Source organism: Scyliorhinus torazame, chromosome 11 (genome assembly GCF_047496885.1).
Source record: "Scyliorhinus torazame isolate Kashiwa2021f chromosome 11, sScyTor2.1, whole genome shotgun sequence".
Classification (NCBI taxonomy): domain Eukaryota; kingdom Metazoa; phylum Chordata; class Chondrichthyes; order Carcharhiniformes; family Scyliorhinidae; genus Scyliorhinus; species Scyliorhinus torazame.
In genome coordinates, this window is record NC_092717.1 from 112,284,949 (window position 1) to 112,298,418 (window position 13,470).

The window sequence follows — 13,470 nt, forward strand, 5'->3', positions numbered from 1 at the left end:
CATGTTAAAAAAAGTTTTTGTTTTTGGACTTTGTCTGTAATGCCTTCTGTATTGATGCGGGGCCTGCCGCATATTTGTGTGAGTTAAAGTTTGCGTTTGTACAGATGGGGGTGGAGGTGTGTACTTTAGATGTGGAGTTCTTTTTTTAATTTTCTTTGTGTTTCTTTTGGGCAATTGGGTTGGGATTGTTTTCTTTTGCATACGTGTGTCCGAGTGGGGGAAGTGGGGGGGAACAATAGGTGGGGAAATGCCTGGCGCCATGGGCGGGGCTACCAAGCTATCTGGGCAGGCTGGCTCACGGAAGCGCAGTGGGGATGAGCAGATGTTATGCTTGTTGAAGGGGGCGGTTTGCATAGTATTGGAGGGGGAGGTTGGGGACGGGGGCTGCCTGGGGTGGGCCTGCGGATGCGCGGGCGCGAGCTGGAGACTGGCCTAAGAAAGGTGATGGCTGATCGGCGGGGAGGCGGGGAGAAGCCTCCCCAACCAGACTGATCAGATGGAATGTAAGAGGGCTAAATGGGACGGTTAAGAGGGCACGCGTGTTCGCGCATTTGAGGTGATTGAAGGTGGATGTGGCAATGGTGCAGGAGACGCACCTTAGAATAACCGATCAGATTAGATTAAGGAAGGGATGGGTCGGACAGGTTTTTCACTCGGGGCTGGACTCTTAAGACTAGAGGGGTCGCGATCCTGATTAATAAGCGAGTGTCATTAGAGGCGGGAAGAATAGTTGCGGATGTGGGAGGCTGTTACATCATGATTCGTGGGAAGCTGGAAGGGCTGCTGGTGGTAGTCGTGAATGTTTATGCGCCAAATTGGGATGATGTGGAGTTTATGTGGAGGATGTTGGTGAAGATCCCGGACCTGGATTTGCATAAATTTGTCGTTTGGTGGGGGGGGAGGCTTCAACACAGTCATTGACCCAAGGCTAGACCGGTCGAGCTCAAGGACAGGCAGGGTGCCAGCAATGGCAAAGGAGCTAAAGGGGCTTATGGAGCAGATGGGGGTGTGGACCCATGGAGATTTGGGCGGCAGAAAGTGAAGGAGTTCTCCTTTTACTCACACGTGCACAAAGTGTACTTCCGGATTGACTTTTTTAAATCTCGAACAGGGCTTTACTCACGGGGGTAGTGGACACTGAGTATTCAGCGATTACAGTCTCGGACCATGCCCCGCACTGGGTGGACCTACAGGCGAGCAAGGAGAGTGGCCATCGCCCGCACTGGAGATTGGATGTCAGACTGTTAGCGGATGAGGAGGTGTGCGGGCGGGTGAGGAAATGTATCCAGAACTATCTGGAAGTTAATGATACGGGGGTCGTCTCTGGTACAATGGTCTGGGAGGCGGTGGTTAGAGGGGAGCTGATCTTGATACGGGCCCACAGGGAGAAGGTAGACAGAGCAGAGACGGACCTACTGATAAGGGGAATACTTCGGATCGACAGGAGATATGCGGAGACTGCAGAGGCAGTGCTTTTAAGTGAGCGACAGAGGCTTCAGGTGGCGTTTGGCTTGTTAACTACAGGGAAGGCGATGGAGCAGCTGAGGAAGGCGAGGGCGGCAATATCTGAGTATGGAGAGAAGGCCAGTAGAATGCTCGCACAGCAACTCCGAAAGAGGGAGGCAGCCAGGGAGATTGGAAAAGTAAGGGATGGGAACCTGGTCGGAGATTCAGCAGGATTTATGAGGCGTTTAAGGAGTTTTACAGCAGGCTGTATGAGTTGGAACCCCCAGCTGGGCCGGAGGGGATGAGGCAATTCTTAGGAGGGCTGAGGTTCCCGAAGGTTGACGAAGAGTTGGTAGAAGGACTGGGGGCCCCGATCGGGTTGGAGGAAATAGCAGAAGGGCTGAAGGCCATGCAGGTGGGTAAAGCCACGGGACCAGGGTTCTCTGGGATACTGGGGTCGCTGCTGATGAGGACATTTAATGAGGCATGCATGTTTCCTCCATTGTGGGAGCAGAGGGAGCATTGGTCTGGTCTCCAATCATAACCATCGGTTTGCACCGGGGAGGTTAGATGGAGGGTTCCGGAGATGGCAAAGAGCAGGGATCGAGAGGATGGGAGATCTGTTTATAAGAGGGGGGCTTCCCCAGCCTGAGGGAGTTGGAGGAGAAATTCGAACTGACGGGTGGAAATGAGTTTAGGTATCTGCAGGCGCGAGATTTCCTACGCAGGCAGGTCTCACCTTCCCGCTCTTACCACCAAGTAGGATACTTGACAGGGTAGTTTCCAAAATGTGGGTGGGAGAAAGGAGGGTTTCGGAGTTTTTAAAAAAAATAATTTTTTTATTCTCCTTTTTCACGTTTTCTCCCACATTTACATCCATCAAAATAAACAATAATCAGCAAGATATGTCAGTCCCCATAATAACAACGATCCCATCTACCCACCAACCCCCAAACCTCAACCCGCATGTTTACATAAACAAATGACAAAAAGGAATCAGGGATTACCCGTAGTCACCCTTAATCTTACACAGCTTCCACCCCCACCCCAGGTCTCCAGCTCCTCCCGTCCACTGCCTCTTGTTAAACTCCTCCTCCCAACCTCTGTTCCTTCCCCCCAACTTTCCACCCTGGCTAGACCACTCGGACCCTGTTCTGTCAGGCTCCGATGGCCGCAGCCCCTCCCCCCACCTCACTCCCGTTCACTGGCCGGCTTAAACCGGCCAGCGTGGAGGCCACCGCCCGGGTCCCTTTCCCACTTGCCCGGCCCCAGGAAAGCCCAAAGATCCCCTTTTAGCACACAAACCCCGCATATCCACCTACACCCCAAAGAACCCACATTTCGAGTGAAAGTCCCATCCCTTCCCTTGTCCAAATATATACCACATTGGCTCCTTTAGCCTCTACACCGCAGTGTAGTGCGCAGTGATACAAAAAAGAAGAAAATCCAGTCATGAGGTTACATCGGCACATGGCCATTCCTCAATTTGTCAGTTCTGCCACAGTCCTTCTGCTTTCGCAAACTCCTCCGCTGCTTCCGCTGTTCCAAAATAAAAGTCCCTGAGCTTGTAAGTCACCCTCAGCTTCGCTGGATATACAATGCCGCACCGCACCTTGCTAATATCCTGGTATACACGTATACCAGCTCCAGCCCACTGCACCACCCGCTTCTGCTTGGCCCAGCTCAGGACCTTCTCCTTCACACTGTACCTACGGAAGCACCGAGTCACTGCCCTTGGCGGCTCACTCGCCTTTGGTACAGGCCTCCACGACCGATGAGCCCGATCCAGTTCATATCGGGAGGTATCCGCCCCCTCCCCCAATAGTTTTGCCAGCATCGCGGCAAAATACTCAGTCGGCTTCGGTCCTTCAACTCCTTCGGGCAGCCCCACAATCCTCAAATTCTGTCGCCTGGATCTGTTTTCCAGGTCTTACATTTTCCCTCACAGATCCATCACCTTCCGCATCTCTTTCCCCATTGAGGCAAGTTGATCACCGTGCTGCAATAACGTCTCCTCCACTTCCTTCAGCGCCTCCCCTTGCTCTCGCACCTCCGCCACTGCGCTCACCACCTCTGTCCTCACCGGGGAAACCGCCTCCTCCACCAGCACACTCAAAACCTCCCTCATCTCCTTCCTCACCGTCTCCATGCATTTCGCAATCTGCGCCAACTGCTTTTCAAATTCCGCATCCATCACCTTAGTTATTTCTTCAGCCGTAAGCAGTGCGGCCTTCTCTGGTGCTCCAGCCTCCATTTTTCCTGGTGACCCCGCGGTGACCTTTCCACTCCCCGACGGACCGTCAGCTGTTTTTTTTCCGGCCGTTTTTTTTGCTCACCCTCGACATTTTTCTTTGTTTTTTTTTCCTCCTGTGTCTTCACTGTGCCTCCTCCGTGCCTTCTCCCTGCTTCTGCCGCCTCCGTGGACCATGGGACCGGGCTTAAAGCCCCGAAAATGCCATTCCCGAACGGGATCCCTCCATTGTGCGGCCGCCTCCCGCCCGCCGTCACCGGAAGTAGGTTTCGGACGTTTATAAGGAATTCATGGGGTCACGGAAACGCAGACTGGGGAGCTGAAACACAAATGGGAAGAGGAGTTAGGAGGAGAGCTAGAGGATGGTCTCTGGGCAGATGCGTTGAGTAAAGTCAACGCGTCCACAACATGTGCCAGACTCAGCCTGATACAGTTTAAGGTCGTGCATCGGGCTCACATGACAGTGGCCCGGATGAGCAGGTACTTTGGGGTAGAAGACAGGTGTACGGGAGGGCCAGTGAACCATGTTCATATGTTCTGGGCATGCCCGAAAATTAGGGGATTCTGGCAGGGGTTTGCGGATGTCATGTCCAAGGTGTTAAAAACAAGGGTGGTACCGAGTCCAGAGGTGGCGATTTTCGGAGTGTCGGAAGACCCGGGAATCCAGGAGGAGAAAGAGGCAGACGTTCTGGCCTTTGCCTCTCTGGTAGCCTGGAGACGGCTACTATTGGCTTGTAGAGTCTCAAAGCCCCCAAAGTCGGAGACCTGGCGAACTGATATGGCTAGCTTTCTCTGTTTGGAGAAAATCAAGTTCGCCCTGAGAGGGTCAATGTTAGGGTTCGTCCGGAGGTGGCAGCCGTTCGTCAACTTCTTTGGGGAAAATTAACCGTCAGCAGAAAGGGGGTGGGGGTTGGCGTTTTGTTTAGTTTAGACTAGGGTGTTAGAAAGGTGAGACCTGTGAGGGAGGAAGACGGCCTTTGCACTATGTTTATATTGGTATGTACACTGTTTCTTTTGTTATTGTTATAAAACCATAAATATCTCCATAAAATGTTTATTAAAAAAAAAAGGGATGGGGATATTTCTGGAGCGGCCGCCTCCAGTGAGTTGCTTAATTGTCCACCACCATTCACGGCTGGATGTGGCAAAACTGCAGAGCTTGGATCTGATGTGTTCATTGTGGAATCACTTAGCTCTATTTATGCTGTTCGGCACACGAGTAGTCCTGTGTTGTAGCTTCACCTGGTTGACACCTCATTTTCAGTATGCCTGATGTTGCTCCTGGCATGCTCTCCTGCTCTCTTCTTTGAACCAGGGTTGATCCCCTGGCTTGGTGGTAATGGTAGAGTGGGGGATTTGCTGGGCCATGAGGTTGTAGATTATGGTTGAATACAATTTTGCTGCTGCTGATGTCCCACAGCGCCTTATGGATGCCCAGTCTTAAGTTGCTGGATCTGTTAGAAGTCTATCCCATTTAGCATGTGGTAGTGCCACACTACATGATGGAGAGTATCCTCAATGTGAAGACGGCACTTTGTCTCCACAAGGACTGTGCGGTGGTCACTTCTACCGATACACTCATGGACAGATGTATCTGCAGCAGGCAGTTGATGAGGTCAAGTATGTTTTTTCCTCTTGTTTGTTCCCTCACCACCTGCTGCAGTCCCAGTCTAGCAGCTATGTCCTTTAGGACCCGGCCAGCTTGGTCTGTGGTGGTACTACTGAGCCACTCTTGGTGATGACCATTGAAGTCCCCCACCTAGAGCATATTTGTGACCATGCCACTCTCCGTGCTTCCTCTAAGTGGTGTTCAATATGGAGGAGTATTGATTCATCAGCTGATGGTGGCCTATATGTGGTAATCAGCAGAAGGTTTCCTTGCCCATATTTAACTGAAACCATGAGACTTCATGGGGTCCAGAGTCGACGTTGAGGACTCCCAGGGCAACTCCCTCCTGACTGTGTACCACTGTTCTGCCACCTCTGCTGGGTCTGGCCTGCCGGTGAGACAGAACATATCCAGGAATGGTGATAGTTGTATCTGGGACATGGTCTGTAAGGTGTGATTCTGTGAGTAAGATGGTGTCAGGCTGTTGCTTAACTAATCTGTGAGGCAACTCTCCCAAATTCGGCACATGCTCCCAGATGTTAGTGAGGAGGACTTTGCAGGGATGACAGTGCTGGGTTAGCTGTTCTTGTTTCCAGTGCCTGGTTCGATGCTGGGGTCCGGCAGGTTTCATTCCTTTTGACTTCCGTTGGTAGCCATGATGTGAGTGGTCACACCTTGGGTAGGGTGCTCTTTCTAAGAGCCGGTGCAGACTCGATGGGCCGAATGGCCTCCTTCTGCACTGTAAATACTATGACCCAGGGCAGCTCCTGCTTGAAGGCACAGAAAAGAGCTCTTTTTACCCGATACTGGGTGGAACTTTGCTGAAAAGGCATTGGTGGAGGAGTAGTTTTCCACCGGGATTGGTATATCCACTGATTATCAATCCTGCAGAAGACCTCGAGGAAGCCTGTACTGCAGCAGCAGCCAGTGTAAGCAAGGCGGCGGGGAAAGTGCTGCTGTAAAGTGAAAAGCCCCAGATGGAGCAGTTGATGGATTTTATTAAGGAGGAATTCCGGCAGCAGAGGAAAGAAATGCGGAGGATCACTCGAAGGCCATCAAAAGAGCTGTGGCACCCCTGAAAAGTTTGTTGGAACGGGTGGAGAAGTGTTTGGAGATGCAGGGGCCGCAGATTTGAAAAATCGAAGGAGTGATCTCGGACCACAGTGATCGTGTGGTAGCTTTGGAGGCAGAGATGGGGCTCCTAGGAGACCTGTGTAAAATGTTGAGGGCAAAGGTGAAGGAGCAGAAGAATACCTCGAGAAGGCAGAATCTGTGAATAGTGGGCCTGCATGAAGGAGTGGAAGGTGCTAGTGCCACAAGGTACGTCTCGATGCCGGTGGCACAAGGGATGCTGGGTAAGGCCCCTGAAGTGGACCGAGCGCCCCCCTGCACCTATCCTCTATCTTCTCAAAGAATCTGCTCGTTCTGGCCAACATCATATGCACCCTATGGACTACATTAAATTGATTGAGACTAAGCCTAGCACACAAAGATAATGCGTTCACGCTCCAGCCTCCATTCCTCTCTCCCTCTCTTCAACCCCCCCACTCCTCCCCCAAAAGCTGTTCCTCCCACTTCCACTTAACTTCTCCTATTGGCACACCCTCTCAGTCCAACAATTCCTTATAAATCTCCGGCACCCTACCTTTGCCAATTCCTGTTTTCGAAAGCACCTTGTCCTGCAGTCCCAGGGGCAGCAGTTCAAGAAAGGACGACACCTGCTTCCTAACATAATCCTGTACTGTCCGCACCAGAACCCATTCCTGCTGGGTAGCTCATACACCTCTTCCAGTTCCTCTGAGCTCAAAAAACTGCCCCCCACAATTGGGACCCCAAACTGTTCGATCCCACCTTTGGGTAAACCTGTGGTTCCCACTGATTGTGCTCAAACCCCAGGTGCTGCCGCCCCATCACCACCAGGCACGCGGAGGACCTGGCTGGCGAGAACGGCAGAGGCGCTGTTAGCAGTGCCCCTAAACGAGTGCCCTTGCAAGAGGCTGCCTCTATCAGCTCCCACACCGATCCCACCACTATTACCCACTTCCTAACCATGGCTATATTTGCTGCCCAGTTGTAGTCCAGCCCAATGTCTCCATAGCGATTGTTAGCCTGCCACTTTCTCTTGGTTTTCTCCTAATTGCTCCTAGTTACCCAGAAAAAATGTTATGGGTGAAAATTATTCAGAAGATGTGAATGCTTGTGAAATTCTATTAATCAATGTTCAGTTGGGCAGAACTAGAATGGTTATTTATCTAGGTATAGAATCCAAAACTAGATAGGTGTAAGGAACAGTCCAGATTCACTCTCTTCATCCCCCAACACCTGGTGCTGATATACCCAAGTACAGAAATATTTGACATGTGGTTATTCATTCATTAGCGAGGCACGACAAACTTGGATTTTAATGGCTAGATCAAATTTTCATTGACTAAAAAAGTTATTTTATTTTACTCAAACCAGAAACAATAAGTGCTTTAGTAAACCAGCAGGTGGTGCTGTTTAGCTTTACTAACAGCTGATGAGCAAAAATGCCTTTGTTTAAGCCATGTTTCCTAAATGACACCTCATTGGGGCAAATGTTTAAAAATCAGTTACTCTTCCGGGTGCGGCGATGACCAGCTGAGTCGTACGTTTCGGCAGCTCCCGGTGAAACGGACTTTTGGGCTCTTGATAGGAGCCCCAACGGCAATTTTGACGGCTAAAAACACTGTGCGGTAAATCAGAAGGGAATCCCCCCTGGATACGGATGAAAAAAGGAGGAGAAAGTGGCCGGATTGCAGTGGATCCTTTAGAACAGCGGCAAGGAAGGCAAGCAAAAACCAAGATGGCGTCGAAAGGTGGCAGTTTAACATGGGGCCCTGAACAACAAGAGTTCTTGAAATGCTGTGTGGAAGAGCTCAAAAAGGAAATGAAGAAAGAGCTGTTGGCCCCGATACTACAGGCGATCGAAGGGCTAAAGGAGGAACAAAAGACCCAGGAGCGGGAGCTTCGGGTCGTGAAGGCAGAGGCAGCCGAGAATGAGGACGACATACAGGGCCTGGTGGTGAAGACGGAGACGCATGAGGCACATCAGAAACGATGTGTGGAAAGGTTGGAGGCACTGGAGAACAACGCAAGGAGGAACAACCTGAGGATTCTTGGTCTTCCTGAAGGTGCGGAGGGAGCGGATGTCGGGGCATATGTGAGCACGATGCTGCACTCGTTAATGGGAGCGGAGGCCCCGGCGGGTCCGTTGGAGGTGGAGGGAGCATACCGAGTGATGGTGGCGCGAGGACCGAGAGCAGGAGAAATTCCCAGAGCCATAGTGGTGAGATTCCTCCGTTTTAAGGATAGAGAAATGGTCCTTAGATGGGCAAAGAAAACTCGGAGCAGCAAATGGGAGAACGCGGTGATCCGCGTTTATCAAGACTGGAGTGGGGAGAAGGAGGGCGAGCTTTAATCGGGCCAAGGCGGTGCTTCATAAAAAGAAGATAACATTTGGAATGCTGCAACCGGCAAGACTGTGGGTCACATATCGAGGGAGGCACCACTACTTTGAGACGGCGGATGAAGCGTGGACTTTTATTGTGGAAGAAAAACTGGAATGAGCGGGTTATTAAAAAGAACGTTTGAACAAAGTGGTGGGGCGAATGTGGGGAGCGAAGAGGGGGGTTAAAAAGGGGGGAAAGAGGAGTTTTATGTACTAATCCTGCGATGTGGTAACTTTTCTCTCTTCCACAGGTGGTGATGGGGGGAGGAGGGGAGGTGGAGGAGATGGGGTGTTGGCCATTGGGGGCGGGGCCAAGGGAGAAGCGCGGGCTTGGTTCCCGCGCTATGATAATCATGGCGGGAATAGAGAAGCAGGAAGGAGGGGGCGTCGCACGGTGCGAGCCGAGGTCACGGGGGGAAGCCGAGGTCGGCCAGAGTTTGCTGACTTCTGGGAGCAACATGGGGGGGGGGGGGGGGAATTACTGGGTTGCTGCTGCTGGGGAGAGGGGGGAGCTGGTATGGGAGGGGATGGGCGGGGGGGCACCGCCTGGGGGAGATACAGCTGCGTGGGAACCGGGTGAGGAGCTGGAAAAAGGGGATGGCTAATCGACAAGGGGGGGGGGGGGGGTAGGAAGCCCCCCAACCCGGCTGATCACGTGGAACGTGAGGGGGCTGAACGGGGCCGATAAAGAGGGCACGGGTACTCGCACACCTTAAGAAACTTAAGGCAGATGTGGTTATGTTACAGGAAACGCACCTGAAACTGATAGACCAGGTTAGGCTACGCAAAGGATGGGTGGGGCAGGTGTTCCATTCGGGGCTAGATGCGAAAAACAGGGGGGTGGCTATATTAGTGGGGAAGCGGGTAATGTTCGGGGCAAAGACTATAGTGGCGGATAACGGGGGCAGATACGTGATGGTGAGTGGCAAACTACAGGGGGAGACGGTGGTTTTGGTAAACGTATATGCCCCGAACTGGGATGATGCCAATTTTATGAGGCGGATGCTCGGACGCATTCCGGACCTAGAGATGGGAAAGCTGATAATGGGGGGAGATTTTAATACGGTGTTGGAACCAGGGCTGGATAGGTCGAAGTCCAGGACTGGAAGGAGGCCGGCAGCAGCCAAGGTACTTAAAGATTTTATGGAGCAGATGGGAGGTGTAGACCCGTGGAGATTTAGCAGACCTAGGAGTAAGGAGTTCTCGTTTTTCTCCTATGTCCATAAAGTCTACTCGCGAATAGACTTTTTTGTGCTGGGAAGGGCGTTGATCCCGAAGGTGAGGGGAACGGAGTATACGGCTATAGCCATTTCGGATCACGCTCCACACTGGGTAGACTTGGAGATAGGGGAGGAAACAGGAGGGCGCCCACCCTGGAGAATGGACATGGGACTAATGGCCGATGACGGGGTGTGTCTAAGGGTGAGGGGGTGCATTGAAAAGTACTTGGAACTCAATGATAATGGGGAGGTCCAGGTGGGAGTGGTCTGGGAGGCGTTGAAGGCGGTGGTTAGAGGGGAGCTGATATCAATAAGGGCACATAAAGGGAAGCAGGAGAGTAAGGAACGGGAGCGGTTGCTGCAAGAACTTTTGAGGGTGGACAGACAATATGCGGAAGCACCGGAGGAGGGACTGTACAGGGAAAGGCAAAGGCTACATGTAGAATTTGACTTGCTGACTACGGGCACTGCAGAGGCACAATGGAGGAAGGCACAGGGTGTACAGTACGAATATGGCGAGAAGGCGAGCAAGTTGCTGGCACACCAATTGAGGAAAAGGGGAGCAGCGAGGGAAATAGGGGGAGTGAGGGATGAGGAAGGAGAGATGGAGCGGGGAGTGGATAGAGTGAATGGAGTGTTCAAGACATTTTATAAAAAATTATATGAAGTGCAACCCCCGGATGGGAGGGAGAGAATGATGGGCTTTTTGGATCGGCTGGAATTTCCCAAGGTGGAAGAGCAGGAAAGGGTGGGACTGGGAGCACAGATCGAGGTAGAAGAAGTGGTGAAAGGAATTAGGAGCATGCAGGCGGGAAAGGCCCCGGGACCGGATGGATTCCCAGTCGAATTCTATAGAAAATATGTGGACTTGCTCGCCCCGGTATTGACGAGGACCTTTAATGAGGCAAAGGAAAGGGGACAACTGCCCCCGACTATGTCTGAAGCAACGATTTCGCTTCTCTTAAAGAAGGAAAAGGACCCGCTACAATGCGGGTCCTATAGACCTATTTCCCTCCTAAATGTAGATGCCAAGATCCTGGCCAAGGTAATGGCAATGAGAATAGAGGAATGTGTCCCGGGGGTGGTCCACGAGGACCAAACTGGGTTTGTGAAGGGGAGACAGCTGAACACGAATATACGGAGGCTGTTAGGGGTAATGATGATGCCCCCACCAGAGGGGGAAACGGAGATAGTAGTGGCGATGGATGCCGAGAAAGCATTTGATAGAGTGGAGTGGGATTATTTGTGGGAGGTGTTGAGGAGATTTGGTTTTGGAGAGGGGTATGTTAGATGGGTGCAGCTGTTGTATAGGGCCCCGATGGCGAGCGTGGTCACGAATGGACGGGGATCTGCATATTTTCGGCTCCATAGAGGGACAAGGCAGGGATGCCCTCTGTCCCCATTATTGTTTGCACTGGCGATTGAGCCCCTGGCGATAGCGTTGAGGGGTTCCAAGAAGTGGAGGGGAGTACTTCGAGGAGGAGAAGAACACCGGGTATCTTTGTATGCGGACGATTTGCTACTCTACGTGGCAGACCCGGCGGAGGGGATGCCAGAAATAATGTGGATACTTGGAGTTTGGGGATTTTTCAGGGTATAAATTGAACATGGGGAAAAGTGAGTTGTTTGTGGTGCATCCAGGGGAGCAGAGTAGAGAAATAGAGGACCTACCGTTGAGGAAGGTAACAAGGGACTTTCGTTACCTGGGGATCCAGATAGCCAAGAATTGGGGCACATTGCATAGTTTAAATTTAACGCGGTTGGTGGAACAAATGGAGGAGGATTTCAAGAGATGGGATATGGTATCCCTGTCACTGGCAGGGAGGGTGCAGGCGGTTAAGATGGTGGTCCTCCCGAGATTCCTCTTTGTGTTTCAGTGCCTCCCGGTGGTGATCACGAAGGCTTTTTTAAAAAAGGATTGAAAAGAGCATCATGGGTTTTGTGTGGGCCGGGAAGACCCCGAGAGTGAGGAAGGGATTCTTACAGCGTAGCAGGGATATGGGGGGGGGGGGCTGGCACTACCTAGCCTAAGTGAGTATTATTGGGCCGCTAGTATTTCAATGGTGAGTAAGTGGATGGGAGAGGAGGAGGGAGCGGCGTGGAAGAGATTAGAGAGGGCGTCCTGTAGGGGGACTAGCCTACAGGCTATGGTGACAGCCCCATTGCCGTTCTCACCGAGGAACTACACCACAAGCCCGGTGGTGGTGGCTACACTGAAGATTTGGGGACAGTGGAGACGGCATAGGGGAAAGACCGGAGCATTGGGGGGGTCCCCGATAAGAAACAACCATAGGTTTGCCCCGGGGGGAATGGATGGGGGATATGGAATGTGGCAAAGAGCAGGAATAACGCAACTGAAAGATCTGTTTGTGGATGGGAAGTTCGCGAGTCTGGGAGCGCTGACCGAGAAATATGGGTTGCCCCAAGGGAATGCATTCAGGTATATGCAACTGAGGGCTTTTGCGAGGCAACAGGTGAGGGAATTCCCGCAGCTCCCGACACAAGAGGTGCAGGACAGAGTGATCTCAAAGACATGGGTGGGGGATGGTAAGGTGTCAGATATATATAGGGAAATGAGGGACGAAGGGGAGACTATGGTAGATGCACTAAAAGGGAAATGGGAAGAAGAGCTGGGGGAGGAGATCGAGGAGGGGCTGTGGGCAGATGCCCTAAGCAGGGTAAACTCATCGTCCTCGTGTGCCAGGCTAAGCCTGATTCAGTTTAAGGTATTACACAGGGCGCATATGACTGGAGCACGGCTCAGTAAATTTTTTGGGGTGGAGGATAGGTGTGCGAGGTGCTCGAGAAGCCCAGCGAATCATACCCATATGTTTTGGTCATGCCCGGCACTACAGGGGTTTTGGATGGGTGTGACAAAGGTGCTTTCAAAAGTAGTAGGAGTCCGGGTCGAACCAAGCTGGGGGTTGGCTATATTTGGGGTTGCACAAGAGCCGGGAGTGCAGGAGGCGAGAGAGGCCGATGTTTTGGCCTTTGCGTCCCTAGTAGCCCGGCGCAAGATATTGTTAATGTGGAAAGAAGCCAAGCCCCCGGGGGTGGAGACCTGGATAAATGACATGGCAGGGTTTATAAAGCTAGAGCGGATTAAGTTCGTCCTAAGGGGGTCGGCTCAAGGGTTCACCAGGCGGTGGCAACCGTTCGTCGAATACCTCGCAGAAAGATAGATGGAATGGAAAAAAGAAGGCAGCAGCAGCAGCCCAGGATCGGGGGGGGGGGGGGGGGGGGGGGGAGGAGGAGGAGCCAGAAGGACTCTCAGGGTTGTTAATATATACTGTATAATATGTATAGGTCGTTGCTACAGATAATTATATATTGGACTGTTAAATTATGTTTTTGGAGAGTGTTACTTGTGATAAGGCAGTTGCCAATTAGGGTTAGTTTTCATTTTTGTTATTTATTATTTATTCTTTTTTTTTGGTTTTTTTTTTTGTTTATAAAATAGGTCATTGTTATTTGT

General features: G+C 51.7%; 1 protein-coding gene across 1 annotated transcript in view; it reads left to right on the forward strand.

Moving 5' to 3' along the window:
* The window catches only part of cops5 (COP9 signalosome subunit 5), a 105,799-nt gene that overhangs the window by 20,604 nt on the left and 71,725 nt on the right, over nt 1–13,470 (forward strand). The gene's annotated exons all lie outside the window — the stretch shown is intronic.